Below are 14,930 nucleotides of genomic sequence, written 5' to 3'. Positions count from 1 at the left end.
GTCCAAGCTTTAGCCCAATGGCTCGAGGCAACCATTCGTAAATGAAAAGTTCATGGGTCGCACACTACTCCACCCACCAGCAGGTGTAGCCCAAGAGCATCACGGTAGATGCAGTTCTTCCAGGCGTGTGCGCCTTTCGTAGATCTGGAAGTGTAGAAAGCAAAGTTGTAGCACCAACTCTGGACACCGGTGTTTCAGGATTATTTTCCTTCATCAGCAGAGTATAGGTATTTTTCGGGGTTTTGCTGTGCAGGCTGCCAAATATTATCAGGTCTGGTACCACTCACGGCGCGTAGGTGCGTTGTCCGAGCTCATCAGCCAAATGGCTCGAGGGAACCATTTGTAAATGAAAAGTTCATGGGTCGCACACTACTCCATCCACCAGCAGGTGTAACCCAAGAGCATCACGGTAGACGCAGTTCTTCTAGGCGTGTGCGCCTTTCGTAGATCTGGAAGTGTAGAAAGCAAAGTTGCAGCACCAACTCTGGACACCGGTGTTTCAGGATTATTTTCCTTCATCAGCAGAGTATAGGTATGCTGACGAGAGGTAACAACCTCGAAACACGTGTCCAGGGATGGCCAACGCGACAATGATTTATTTTCAAGACCCTGGCAGAGGCGCACCCGCTGATGCTTACTTCATGGACCACAATGCTTTGGGGTAACACGCTGGTCGGACAAGCAGTGTGCGACCAATTGGACTTTCTTTTATATTCAGGCTCCCTTGAGCTGGTGGGGCTGACGAGCCCGGGTTACGCACCTTCGTGCCGTAAGCGGTACCGGACCTGAGAATATTTTTTGGCAGCCTACGCAGCACCCCTACATATATGCCTATTCCCTGCTGACGAGAGGTAACAACCTCGAAACACGTGTCCAGGGATGGCCAACGCGACAGTGATTTTTTTTCAAGACCCTGGCAGAGGCGCACCCGCAGATGCTTACTTCATGGACCACAATGCTTTGGGGTAACACGCTGGTAGGACAAGCAGTGTGCGACCAATTGGACTTTCTTTTATATTCAGGCTCCCTTGAGCTGGTGGGGCTGACGAGCCCGGGTTACGCACCTGCATGCCACGAGCGGTATCGGACGTGAGAATATTTTTTGGCAGCCTACGCAGCACCCCTACATATATGCCTATTCCCTGCTGACGAGAGGTAACAACCTCGAAACACGTGTCCAGGGATGGCCAACGCAACAGTGATTTTTTTTCAAGACCCTGGCAGAGGCGCACCCGCTGATGCTTACTTCATGGACCACAATTCTTTGCGTTAACAAGCTGGTAGGACAAGCAGTGTGCGACCAATTGGACTTTCTTTTATATTCAGGCTCCCTTGAGCTGGTGGGGCTGACGAGCCCGGCTAATGCACCTGCGTGCCGCAAGCGGTACCGGACCTGAGAATATTTTTTGGCTGCCTACCCAGCACCCCTACATATATGCCTATTCCCTGCTTACGAGAGGTAACAACCTCGAAACACCTGTCCAGGGATTGCCAACGCGACAGTGATTTTTTTTCAAGACCCTGGCAGAGGCGCTCCCGCTAATGCTTACTTCATGGACCACAATGCTTTGGGGTAACACGCTGGTAGGACAAGCAATGTGCGACCAATTGGACTTTCTTTTATATTCAGGCTCCCTTGAGCTGGTGGGGCTGACGAGCCCGGGTTACGCACCTGCGTGCCACGAGCGGTACCGGACCTGAGAATATTTTTTGGCAGCCTACGCAGCACACCTACATATATGCCTATTCCCTGCTGACGAGAGGTAACAACCTCGAAACCCATGTCCAGGGATGGCCAACGCGACAATGATTTTTTTTCAAGACCCTGGCAGAGGCGCACCCGCTGATGCTTACTTCATGGACCACAATGCTTTGGGGTAACACACTGGTAGGACAAGCAGTGTGCGACCAATTGGACTTTCTTTTATATTCAGGCTCCCTTCAGCTTGTGGGGCTGACGAGCCCGGGTTACGCACCTGCGTGCCACGAGCGGTACCGGCTCCACATTTTAACAGATATGGCACTACTCTGTGCGCTCCTGTTCACACAACATAGCTCAGAACATTAACTTTACTTAGTGTGCTGTTTTGTGTGCCTTTTTTGTAAATCTGTGGCCTCATTTAGAAGCTGCATTGCATCACCAGTGTGCTTCCTTTTGTGAAGCACTGGCAGTGCAATTGGCTTGCCCTTATTTACAAGGCCATTTAAAGTCACACTAAAGTCACCCTACATGACCTTTAATGGCCTTGTAATTATGAGCCTCTTTCACTCATTACTTTGTGTGATATGGGCGTTTCCTGGGTGTTGCTGTGTGTGTTCCCATGCACATCCATGGAACCTAACACATTCGCAGATTTACAAGGTTTCTTAAACCTGGGCATGCATCGGGTTCCTACATCTCCCCAATGGAGGTGTAAGGGAGGTGCAATGAGGGGAAATACCTTTATTTCTCCTTGTTTATCCTTTGTCAATGTGTGATAAAGATCCATAGAGTGAGATAATGAAGGCTGAAAAAGAGAATGATACTTACAATGTCCGTTTTCATTCATTGAAACACTGGTTGTTCTTCCCACACCCAATACTTAATATTCTAAAATAAAAAGTACAAGAAAACCAAGGGTAATTCAATGCCGTTTAACCAACGCAAAATTCATATTTTGTGGGCAGCCCAGCACTTATAATATGTGTGCAGTTTTCAGGTCAGAGTGGGTACCCCTACTGAAAATCTTCACTGAGGCACAATGACTAAAAGAAGACTGTGTCTTGAAAAGGCCTGAATGGATACCAAAATGAAGATCAAACACATCCCACACCATAGGAGGCTATGGTTGGATTGGGCTATGGGGGTCTTAATGGTTGGGTTATGGTAATGCGCCGAGCTCTAAATGCAGCACCCCAATCAGCACCACACGAGGACGGTGACAGACTGGCACAAAGGACTGTCTTGCCCTGGTGTTCAAGAATGTTAAGCTCCATGAAAATATTGGTAAATTCTTCGTGGCAATGGGTGTGTGAATGATATTCAGGGTGAAATCTATCAAACAGCTGTGTCGTCCTTGCACCATGCAATGAAGCAATAGCGACACAACTCTTATGTTGGATTAATCAAGTCGTGGATGGCCACTTTTCTTGGCTCTGAGAGTTTGATATATCTGGAGTAATGAAATTCAGCGGAAATCGCTGTGTTGCATTGAGTAATGTAACGCATTGCAAATTGCAGTGTTGGGTTACTCTGCCCAATTATTAGTAAATCTTGGAATGTATCAAAATGCTGCCCCTTCCGAGGTGAGGCATAACAAGGAGGGAAATGCCTCAAGGTTTGTTTTTGTGCTCAAAGGTTTCTATTCCTGCACAAACACAATCCTACTTACAACACACCATTGTGCAAGGGGGCCTGTGTTATCATTGTACGCTACCACAGGGAAAAGACAGGAATGTCCGGTATAATGTTAAGGACAGTGCATGCCTGCCCTTTCTCTATCACCCAGTGCAGCAAAATAGCTTGCTGCACTGTGTGACTTTTATTTATAAATATGAGTCTAAATCTTGCACACTGATATGGTGCACAATGTGGTACAGTCAGGGACAACCTATGTGCACACGAGCAGTTTACATACTCTAGAAGGGACATGGAAATACAAATCTGATTTAGCATAATGTAGCAGGCGAGAAAGAGTCAGGCCCACATTTATGGGGATTTGGTGTAAGGCAGCACAGCAAGTAATCTTGCTGTGCTGCCCTATGCCAAAGTGAATGGGCAGGAATGCAAATTCCTGTTCTTTATCCTAGCAGTGGTGCCATTTTGGCAGACTAGCACCAACACAGGTGCCTGTGCACCTCGGTGCACAGGTGTCTGTGTTGTCCCCAGGTCTGCTTGATCTTGGAAATCTGGGGCACCTTCAAAATCCATGGGGATAACCCACAGCAATGTCCATAGAACGCCTCTCGAGCACAGAGTAAGGCAACTCAGTGAATTTTCAGGTACAGCAAGGGGCTTGTAAATATGCCCTTCAGTGTTCAGGAACTCACAGGCACACATTCCTATGGGTTATTTGGAACTCTCTTTGGTAAATGCAAAATTAAAGTTACGTTTGGGCTGCATCTCTTTTTGCAAGCCTGGGAATCAAAGGAAGGCACGTGCTTGACCAAGAGCTTTCAATGGCTGAATATTGAGACTTACCCCTTGCTCTTTAGTGCCACGCAGCTCTTTGCCTTTTCGTATCTATCCTTTTACCTTTGAATGGAGCTGATCCTCTCTTCCTCTGTCTGCTTTAGCTTTTCCCGGACTCGTTTTAAGCTATCACTCCCTTCGTTGGACAATTTCTGACATGCGGCCAACTCTTTCCTAACTCTGACGAGTTCTTCATGAGTTTCTTTGAGAGTGGATCTTGTTTGTTGTAACTCCACTTCCAACATTTGTACGTTATTTTCTGATTCTTTAGAGCCCCACATCTTTAAATCAACACTGCAGTTCAGGGCACCCAAATGTTGTGAAGTGCACTCGAGTGGTGCAAAGGCATTCAACGTGGTAGTCATAACCTGTAGCCCTGGAAAAGACGAGTGATATGTCACAAATCTGAGACACTAAACATTAGGGGCTTCCTCGATGAGATATTGGCATAGGGCAGCACCACAAGTCTGAAATATGCTGCATTAATGTCCTTTCCACTTGGGCTGGTGAACTATTTGCTGCCTAGCACCAACGTAGGCACACTTGTACCATGGTGCCCCTTCAGGCATAAAAATAATACTGCCTTCAACAGAGGCCCCCTTTCATCATGGTGCAAGGGAGGCTCTGCTGCAGGCAGGATCGTTTTTGTGCATGAAGGGACACAATCCTTCACAAAAACAATCCAGATAGGCGTTTAAAAGATGCAGCACACATAGAAAGAGGAAGCGACAAGGAGAAATATAGATAATTCTCCTCATTACACCTGTTCTGGGGAGGTGTAAGGTTTTGACGCTATCCCAGGTTCACATGATTGAGTACATCTGGGGCAGCGTCAAAATCTATGGGTGTTGCAAGGGAAACCCACTGCAACGCCCATGGAACACCTCCCTGGCGCAGAGTAAGGCAGAGCAGCGACTTCTGCTTCTTTCTCTTACTCAATATCTATGAGGACACTCAGAGCCACTCAGATACTCCGGCGGCACAAGTGTCTCATAAATAGGGTCCTAAAACTTTGCTTTCCATGCACATAACACTTAAAAAAATATCCCATATTCAAAGGATGCTGGAGAGGTTCAGTGTACTGGAATTTTTCATCAGTTGGTGTTTGCTTGGTTTTCTTCTTTCTTAAATGAGCAACTGGTTCTGTCCAGCAGGAGCTGGACTTCTTGCTCTTTGGTGGGCAAAATATAAACGCACTTTGTTTTGGAGATGTGTAAACTGTGATACCAGTTTGGTAGAGCTTAAATCAATATATTGCATGAGGTGTAATTGCAACGTGCACTAGACAGAAAAAAATCTATTTTGCTCCAAGTGCTTTGGTTCAGGGATGTATGACATTACAACGCATGCTTTTACATCGCATGTCTTTACAACGCGGTTTTTACAACGCAAACCTTTACAACGCATAGCGCTTTGGGGTGCTGGATAGTGAATAGTTTAATTTACTATTCCAACTCCAGTCCCCGTGGACACTAGGGAAGGTGTTGGATGGTAAATTAAAGTTATTCCCTATCCTGGAGCGCCCCCCAGCGCAATGCATTGTAATGGTTTGCGTTGTAAAAGTTGCGTCGTAAAGGCACTGCGTGGTAAAAGTTGCGTTGTAAAGGATGTTTCCCTTGGTTCAGTGATAAATAATATTGCATTTCAAGCTACAATACTCCTTTGGCTTGGACTGTTGTACTATTCAGGAAAGACACATGCTTGGGCTGCGTGATGCAACTTCTAGATGAGCAATTCTATAAGCTGTTTTTACTGTAAATTGTTAACCTTCCATTCGGAAAAAAGACCGGTCTTTACAAGAGTGCAAGAAGCATCTAAGCAGGAGAACACTATGCAGAGCAAAATTCTTAGCGCGCCCCTCTGCAAACTGTGGGTCATTTTCTAAAGAACTCAGACAGTAATTAAGCATAAACTTTATTACAGCTTGCAAAGTTTGATTAAGTTTGAATAACTTTACAATCTTTGGGTCGTTATAACATCAAAAACAATTTATGAATAAGTTTGATTTAAAAACTTGTAACCTCAGAAAGGTGTTGGTTTCTCATTAAAGAGAGAAACACGTGCCCCTGTGTTGCAATTCATTAAGTAGGAGACGGAGGCCGTCTCCAGCAGAGGCCGCCACACACAGGGGGAGTTGAGGCAGTGCTTACCTGACTCCTCCTCATCCTCCGCATCTCGTGGTTCCGGCACCTTTATTACAACGTTGCAGTTCAGAGACCCCACGTGTTCTGAGGCCGGCCTGGGGGCTGTGAGAGGAGGCGATGAATCAGGAGACACCTGGAGCACTGGGAATGAAGAGAGGTTGACACACGTGAGTCAAGGTAGGTTGAGACATCCCACTCAGTCCTCAGCTAGACATGTCTTTGCACAGTCGCCAGGGGCGTAGCTTGGACATTAAGAATGGGGGAGGGGGGGCTCAGAATCCCCAACAATGACGCTGCTTAAAATACGTCATCCAGAAGGCGTGCAGGAATTGCCTCAAGGAGCAGTAGGAAGGGAGCGCAGTGCAATTGTGAGGGGCACTCAAAATTTTGTAAAATATATATTTTTAAGACCTTGAAATCGGAGAAAATAAGATGTGAGTCTGTGAGTGAATTTTTGTCTGCCTGAGTAGGTAAAAAGCCCAGGTGAAATCCAACACACATCTCACCATACCCGACTTGAAGCTCCCGTACCCAAATATGTGCCACAGAATACAATTATTAGGGGGTGCAACAGCCGAAAGACCCCAACCCCAAATCTACACCCCTGTCAGTCACCGAAGTGTCCTACGAGTGTTGCCACCCAGTTAGCCCTATTTTGTTTGAAATATTTAGGGTCATATTATCAAGAAACGCCGTTAAAATTATTGCCCCTTTAGCGGCAGGAAACTGACTCTAAAGCGGGGATAATGGGCTTGATAATATGCCCTTGTGAATTCCCATAGAATCCAATGTTCTGGTGTGAACCTGGGCTTCTATTATAATTCTCAGGGGCATATAATCAAGCCCATTATCGCCCCTTTAGCGTCAGTTTCCTGCCTCTAAAACGGTGATAATTTTAACACCGTTCTTGATAACATGCCCCTTAGTGTGGGCGCTATGTGTTGCGAAGTCATGCAGCGCTGCGCTGACGTCGCCTTTGCATTTAAAGTGAATCGACAAGGCCCTTTGATCAGTCTCATGCAGAGAGCACCAGGGTCTCTGTAGCCGGGGCCTATCTTACTTCTGATCCCCAACACTGAGGCTGTCACCAGGAGGACGATGGAGATCAGCAGCAGAAGGACGCTGGGGCAGATGCAGGATTTCTGTCCTTTAGTAAATAAAACAAAATACAATGGAAAGAAAGAAACAAACAAGGCAGTCAACGTTTATACTTTAACTGATCACATTGACCAGGGATCAATCCAACCAACATTTCAATTTACTGTATGCTATCCTGCTCGGTAAACCACTACATTTGATGTCTTTGATTGTAAACAGATCTAAGCTGGTACATGATCGGCGAAGCATCCATGATGTCTAATAATCAAATGTCAGTAATGGTTGCTACATATTGCCCTTTAAGGGCTGATGTAGTTATGTGAGATGTTTTCTACCAACCAGTGACCAGGAAAAACAAGTAACATAACATAACTTATAATACCATAACACACAATAACATAGCATAGCACAGCATAACATAACCTACCATAACATAACATAAACTATCATACATAACATAACATACAATAAAATACCATAACCTATAATACCATAACACAGCATAACATGACACAATATAACATAGAATAACATACCATAATATAGCATAACATACCATAATATAGCATAACATACAATAACATAACTTACCACAACATACCAAAACATAACATAACTTTTCATACCATATTAAACCATAGCACAGCATAACATTTCCATAACAAAAAATAACAAAACATAACTTAAAATAGCATAACGCCTCTCCCTTTTCTAGGATCTGCTTGTGGCCTAATCATATTTCATTTTACGGTTTCATTGCACTCTGACAGGAGGCCTAACTTATGGTACACTATTTTGAGAATGTATATAAACCATACAAACCTGAATCTGCGTGAGGTTGTTTAGGGGAAGTTTATCAACAAGAATGACCAGGGATTTGTTCGATTTTAGGTGATGACTCCTGCTGGAGCAAGAATGCTTCTACTTCACATGCTTGAGTTGTTCGCCATTTGAAAGATGACTCAACGCAGCGCTGTACAACAGCATATGTCCTATGCATTGTTGTGAAAGGGAGAACACACAGCACAGTGCCACATCTACAGCACCCGAGCAACAACACAGGGTCTAGACTCTTAACCAGCAAGGCTAAGTCAAATCAACGTTAACAACAACACAAATGCCAGTGCTGGACTCCAATTAACACCTTTTATAAAAAACAGTGGTACGAATGAAACATACCAATATGCTTTTACTTACGTCACTAGTTTATTTTAGTAATTTATAGTCACTAGTTCCCAAAAAAAAAATGTTTCATTCTTTTTCAAAAGACAGTATTTTTGTGCATATATACATTATATACAAATACATAAAATGTTTCACAAATTTTTACAAATTTACAAAATAACAACACATCCACAGAATCCTTTCTCTCTCCAGGCTGTGGAAAAGTAAATTTTGCCATGTTCTGTGTCCCTACGCGTCCTCCATCATATGTTATATGTGCATGATTAATATGCATATGTTATTCCCCATGTTTGATTAAAGACGCAATTACAGTTGTGTCCACCTCTAGTATGCCAGTTTCCAGTTCTCGTGAATAATACGAGTATTAGGCCTATGTAAAGCTACGCTGCCACGTTTCTCAGTGAGCACGTTATTCCATTGTAAAGTCCCCGTTTCTAGGCCTCAAAAGGGCCCGGACACCAGATTCAGCTCCTGTCTCCTGAAGCCCTCGCTGAGGAGCGACACGGCCCCCACCTGTATCCTCGACCCTTCACTTACTTCCTGCCTCGCAGTGCCCGGCTCACCCTGGCTCTGCCTCTGAGTCTGCCAAGAGTATGTTATGATTCCAGTTATCAGTACAGCCCTCCTTCTCTGCATTCCTAAGCTACTGAATCGCATCAATAGTTACCGTCATTGTCTAGCCTTTACGGCCCCACGTTAGAGAAATACTGTATTAATGGTCATTTAATATTCTTCATCACGCACTACATGTAGAATAATGCATGGTCCAGTCTTAGTGTCTGTTAGCCTTTCCCCTCCTGACTTCTAGTTTATATCAACATGTTCTCTAAACATCAGATACTAGATACTGTTTAGGTACATGTCGCCCTGACTCTCCAGACTTCAGTCTCTGCTCCTAGCACAGAGTTCATAGCCCCCAGCTTCTCCTAGTAACACGTCATTGCCAGTTTGCGCGCACCATCAGGTTAGAGGTCCCGGCTCCTCAGGTAGCCCCCTCCATGGTTTCCGCCCCATTCATGACATATTTTGTTACGTTTGCATCACATGTCTATGTATACGCCCTGTTACACCTCTTTTCACCCTTATCTTTCGCGACTGCTACGCGTCATGCCTTCCGCTCCACCCACTGCTACGCCCATCGCAATGTAATGCTATGTGTTTGCGCTATGTATATATGCTCATGTACTGTTATTAAAAAGTTATCCTTACGCCGTCATTCCCGATCCTGTCCCCGGCAGCTGCCATCCTATTCCCGTGCAGGTCGTCCTGTTCCTGTCCTTTATGCTGTAATAAACCTGAAAACTCCTACTACCTCGAATCTTGACTCTTATTTATTGAGCTATCTGTTATTCATTTATTCATTCAAAAATAGGGTATTATTTATTTATTTACCACATAATGGCGCCCGAATAGGGACTTGCCCTTTCCCCACGCGTCGGTGAAGCCACGCCGACCCCCTGACCCTCTGCAGTCGTGACGGAACTCTTCTGCGCACCGGCAGATATTTCTGCTTCAAGTATCCCTCAGGCCCACGGAGGAGACGGAGGAGGCGGTCCAGCATCCAGACGAGACGGTGGAGGAACGCGGCGAGTCCCGACCAGAGCCCAAGCCGAGAGTCCAAGGTCCGAGGTATCCGGAGGCCCACCCGTAACAGAAGTCCGAAGTTCGTCCGTCCGACGTCGAGGCAATCCAGTCCAGTCTGAGGCCTTCCGTTCTTGCTGCCCGGTGAGTACCGTTACTGGGGTAGTATCTAGACAGGGTCAATTTAATTGACTCTGGTCCGTGGGTTGGTGGTACACAGACCCACAAACGAAGTGTCCACTTCGGTGGATGCGGGTCCTGATGTGTCTCTTTATGAGACCGGTAAGTTTCGTACTGTTTCAGCAGTGCATCTAGTCTCTGTTCTAGTCAGTTCTGTTCTCGAGAAAATTCATGTGTTCTGTTCTCAGTATTCCAGGTAGTATTCTGTTCGAACTGTTATTTTAAATGTTCTTCATGTATTTTAATGTCGTGGTATGAATGGGGAATAAGTATCGTGTTCATTGTGTATTGTATTGTGTCTAGATTATATTTCAGTCATGCCCCTGTTTTCCAAGTTACGTCAGTTAAAAACTAGAAAGGGTCTGCTGGAAGCAGCAGTTCCAGTTCCGCCTAGGGACAGTCCAGGTCATTTTATGTATCAGAAGCATGGCATAAGCGCCATATTGTATCTAGATTTATGGGTAGAGTATACCAAACAGTTAGAAGAAAAGTATAGATGGCCCGTATCGGGCACATGGGATGCCGAGTGCATCATGCGAGTAGAAGAAGCATTATGGAAAAAGAAAGCCAGACAGTCACAGAAAGATGCCATCGAGTTATGGCGCAAAGAATCTCATAAAAGAACCGAAAAAGAAATCAGAAAGTCAGAATTAAGTAGAGAATCCTTGGAACGAGCCCAAGAAAGGGAATTAATCGAGATTGGTGAACGAGTTAAAACCGAACAGTCAGACAGACAGAGGCATGCTCTTATTAAGGGTATGTATCCTCTTCTTGCCGAGGGCTTGCCAAAAGCGACCTCAGAGTCATCCAGTAATTTCCCGCCACCATTAGTTCCGACTAAGCTACGTCACAAACCGACCGCAGCTGATATTTTCATTTCGTCCTATTTGGACGACACAGTCCCAGAATATGCAAATCCTGTTCGCGCTCCGCCAGTCCCTGTAAATCAGGCACTTCCCGCTCCTCCAGACACCGGGGCACCCCTTGCAGTACCTTCTACGGCCCCCCTGGTCCAGTCTGCCATACCAGTTCAGCCCGCATTTCAATTTCCTGCCACACTAGTACGAAGAGGATCAGTCGACGATTCTAGTTTAGGGGCCGCAGGGGGAGGTCCTCCTCAGACCCCGCCGCCACATAAGCGTTTAACGACAGCCGAATTACATATGCAAGCATCCCAGCGTACGCCCAGACATCAGTCTGTAGCAGAAATAAGAAAAGCCCTTAATGAATGCGGCTATGATCCAGTCCCAGGCGAGGATAATATGGTTTTATATTCATTACGTGTAAGAAGGGTGGCCGAGTATCTAGTCACCCTACCGAATATGAAAGAAGACCTAGACAGAATATATCGTTTCATCCGTACAGGGGATGATCCAGAAAGCATTGCCGAGGCCATGTCTCAAAGGAAAGCTGAGACCCAGCTCATGATATTAAAGTTTCTGATCAATTGTCTAATAAGAGAACAAGATTACCCGTCCAAAGATCAAGCCGAAATGAGAACCCTGACAAAGTGCAGTGATAATATAGCCGAGGGTAAGCACAGAACCATCAGTGCTATGGACAGTATGTACAAGAAAATTCGTAAAGAAATAATAAGGTTACACGATCAACGTAAAGCAGCACAAGTAAGCGAGAAAGAAAGTAACTCTGATACTGAAGAGGTAGAGGACGAGAATCCCGACAGAATAGCGTATGTAGGAAAATCTAGATTTCCAGATCGCCATTTACGCCTAGAACACAAGTCTACTTTCCATCATCCAGCACCAGAACAAGGTTCTCTAGAACAAGTATTCCAAGCTACCGATCACATTCTGAAATCACGAATCGGTTACAGTGAGTTGAGTACTATGCATGAACAAGAACTAGCCCGATCAGCAGTCCGATGGATTACTGATTCTACCACTTTTCCAGACGAAATAGTGGCACAAATGTTTCTGAAAATGCCCCGAGCCGAACAACGACTGGTGGGTATGTATATGATCCAGCACCTCATTACATTGTATGAGGGTCAGCACTCTGATCCAGGCCCGTTACATGATATCCTGAACGAGTTACTCCAGTATAGATGGAAAGGTTTAGGTACCGATTTAATTAGTGTCGTTCTAGAACAGCGCCACAAATATAGAACGTTTTTGAACCCGCATTTTGTTCATGTCTCACCCCCAGAAAGAAAACCCTTTTACATGGAGAGACAGAATCCGTTACGAGAAGTCCACCCAGTTAGAGGAACGGGTGGCGAACTAGAACGAGTGTTTGTTTACACTCCGATTACAAAGATGGAACTCCTAGAGATGAAGAAATTAATTCCCTGTCATGACAAAGATCCAGCAGGGTTCCATCGAGAATTAAAAGACATGCTCCGTATGGGAGAATACACGTATCCAGATATAATTAAAATGTTAAAGGTTCTGCTGCCCGCAGGGGTGTATGAAAAGCTCAAGGAAAAAGAATGGGAGGTGGGAGAGAAAAAGATCGATTGGGCAGTTCTAGAAGCTGAAGATAAGGCACGAGTACCAGGTACCGGTCTTGGAGCGAAATGTAAAGAATTACCAGAATTATTAATACAAGTTTTACCCAGATTATTGACAACTAGAAAAGAAGACTGGGATGCAATCTCAGCCTGTAAACAGAAACAAGATGAAGATATTAGTGATTTTTATTCTAGATTTGAGAAATGTTTTAGCATCAACAGTGGCCTCAAGACAAGTAGTGAGTCATACCCTCACCTTTTTGTTACTAAATTAGTCGAGAATTCAAGTCCACAAATTAAAAATCGAGTTTTGAAAGTTGAAAGTACCTGGCAAGCTAATACCCCGTCCCAGATGTTACAGATGCTCCAATACCACCAGAATAGAATCAGGGAAGAGCAAGACCACGAAAGGAAGCGTATGAAAGACACGAAAATGAAAGTACTAGTTGCACAATCTGTTCCTCAAGACAGTTAGAAGAGGGGTCCAAATCAAGCCAGTCATCCTGCAGCTCCCGTTAAAGGGAACTGCAATTATTGTAAACAGCCAGGTCATTTTATAAATGAGTGTGCAGTTCTGAAACATAACATAGCTACTGGTAAGACTAAAGAAAGACCACGTCCGCCTAGACAAGAACAAGTTTCACAGACTCCTCAGCCACAGAATGCACCACGGACAGTTACAGTACCGCAGCCTATCGCTGCAACACAGCATGTTACACAGCAGATGTACCAGTATGCACAGTCTGAGTATCCAGAGTACCAGCAGTATTCATGAAACAGCCTAGAGAGGGAGGTAGGCTTGCCTCTCATCGAGATACCTGTAGATCAAGAAGGTCCCTATGTTCATAGTCAAGTATTAGGGAAAGACAGAAAGTTTTTGATTGATACAGGGGCAAGTAGGACCACAATTAGCCACGCCGAAGTTCCAGGGGCTCCGCTCTCAGGCTCTAGAAATGTTTCCCTTGGATTTTCAGGAAAACCTATCGTAAATGAAATATCAAAGCCAGTTACTCTAGAAGTAGGTCCATTGTCCCGTACTACTGATCTGTTACTTACTAAGTCATGTCCAGAAAACCTATTAGGCATTAAAACACTGAAAGAATTAGGTGCAGTTATATGCTGTTCCCCAGAGGGAATACAGAAAAACCAAAGGTGGTGATGGACGGAGCGTTGACAATACAAACACTCACCCCCAGTCAACTGATCTGGGTTTAATCCATCACCGTTTTTTAGCTCACTCTGCCACCCCAGTTCAGACATGGCCATATGCAAATCAGTCTGACCCTGTGCCTCATGGGAACAGTCCAGCCCAAACTGCCAAGCCATGTCTTCCCTGGACCGGAATCAAGCTTCCCAGGACCGGTTTCTGGCATTACAGCCAGGGACAGGGTCAGACTGATTTGCATATGGCCATGTCCGAACTGGGGTGGCGGAGTGAGCTAAAGAACGGTGATGGATTAAACCCAGATCAGTTGACTGGGGGTGAGTGTTTGTATTGTCAACGCTCCGTCCATCACCACCTTTGGTTTTTCTTTGTTCGCCCTAAGTTGGCAGGGTATGCTCAGACGTGAGTCCCTTGCTCACTTTGCCACTGGAGTCAAGCAAGCCCGGCTGAAGACGGCTGTAATGCCAGAAACCGGTCCTGGGAAGCTTGATTCCGGTCCAGGGAAGACATGGCTTGGCAGTTCGGGCTGGACTGTTCCCATGAGGCACAGGGTCAGACTGATTTGCATATGGCCATGTCCGAACTGGGGTGGCGGAGTGAGCTAAAGAACGGTGATGGATTAAACCCAGATCAGTTGACTGGGGGTGAGTGTTTGTATTGTCAACGCTCCGTCCATCACCACCTTTGGTTTTTCCCCAGAGGGAATACGTCTGTTCCTACGTGACTTTAAGGGTCACTATGTATTACGAGATTTTGATCCAAGATTGTCTAATGTTCCGCAGCATTTATGGGCGCAAGGTCCAACTGATGTAGGTTACATGCAAATCACACCCCATCATGTGACTCTCAAGCCAGGTGTAGTGTTACCACGAATCAGACAGTACAGATTGCCACCTGAGGCTGTAGCAGCCTTATCCAAAATTATTGACGAGCTCA

General features: G+C 45.3%; 1 long non-coding RNA gene across 1 annotated transcript; it reads right to left on the bottom strand.

The window, feature by feature from the left end:
- Positions 1-2,539: 2,539 nt before the first annotated feature.
- LOC144819250 (uncharacterized) lies at positions 2,540-6,455 on the bottom strand. Its single transcript, XR_013607250.1, has 3 exons — positions 6,322-6,455; positions 4,181-4,547; positions 2,540-2,590 (listed from the first exon to the last, which is right to left on the bottom strand). It is a non-coding gene; the product is annotated as an uncharacterized LOC144819250 (long non-coding RNA).
- Positions 6,456-14,930: the final 8,475 nt, after the last annotated feature.

This window comes from Lissotriton helveticus, chromosome 2_1 (genome assembly GCF_964261635.1).
Source record: "Lissotriton helveticus chromosome 2_1, aLisHel1.1, whole genome shotgun sequence".
In the NCBI taxonomy this organism is placed as follows: Eukaryota; Metazoa; Chordata; class Amphibia; order Caudata; family Salamandridae; genus Lissotriton; species Lissotriton helveticus.
This window is presented reverse-complemented; position numbering and strand designations above follow the sequence as displayed.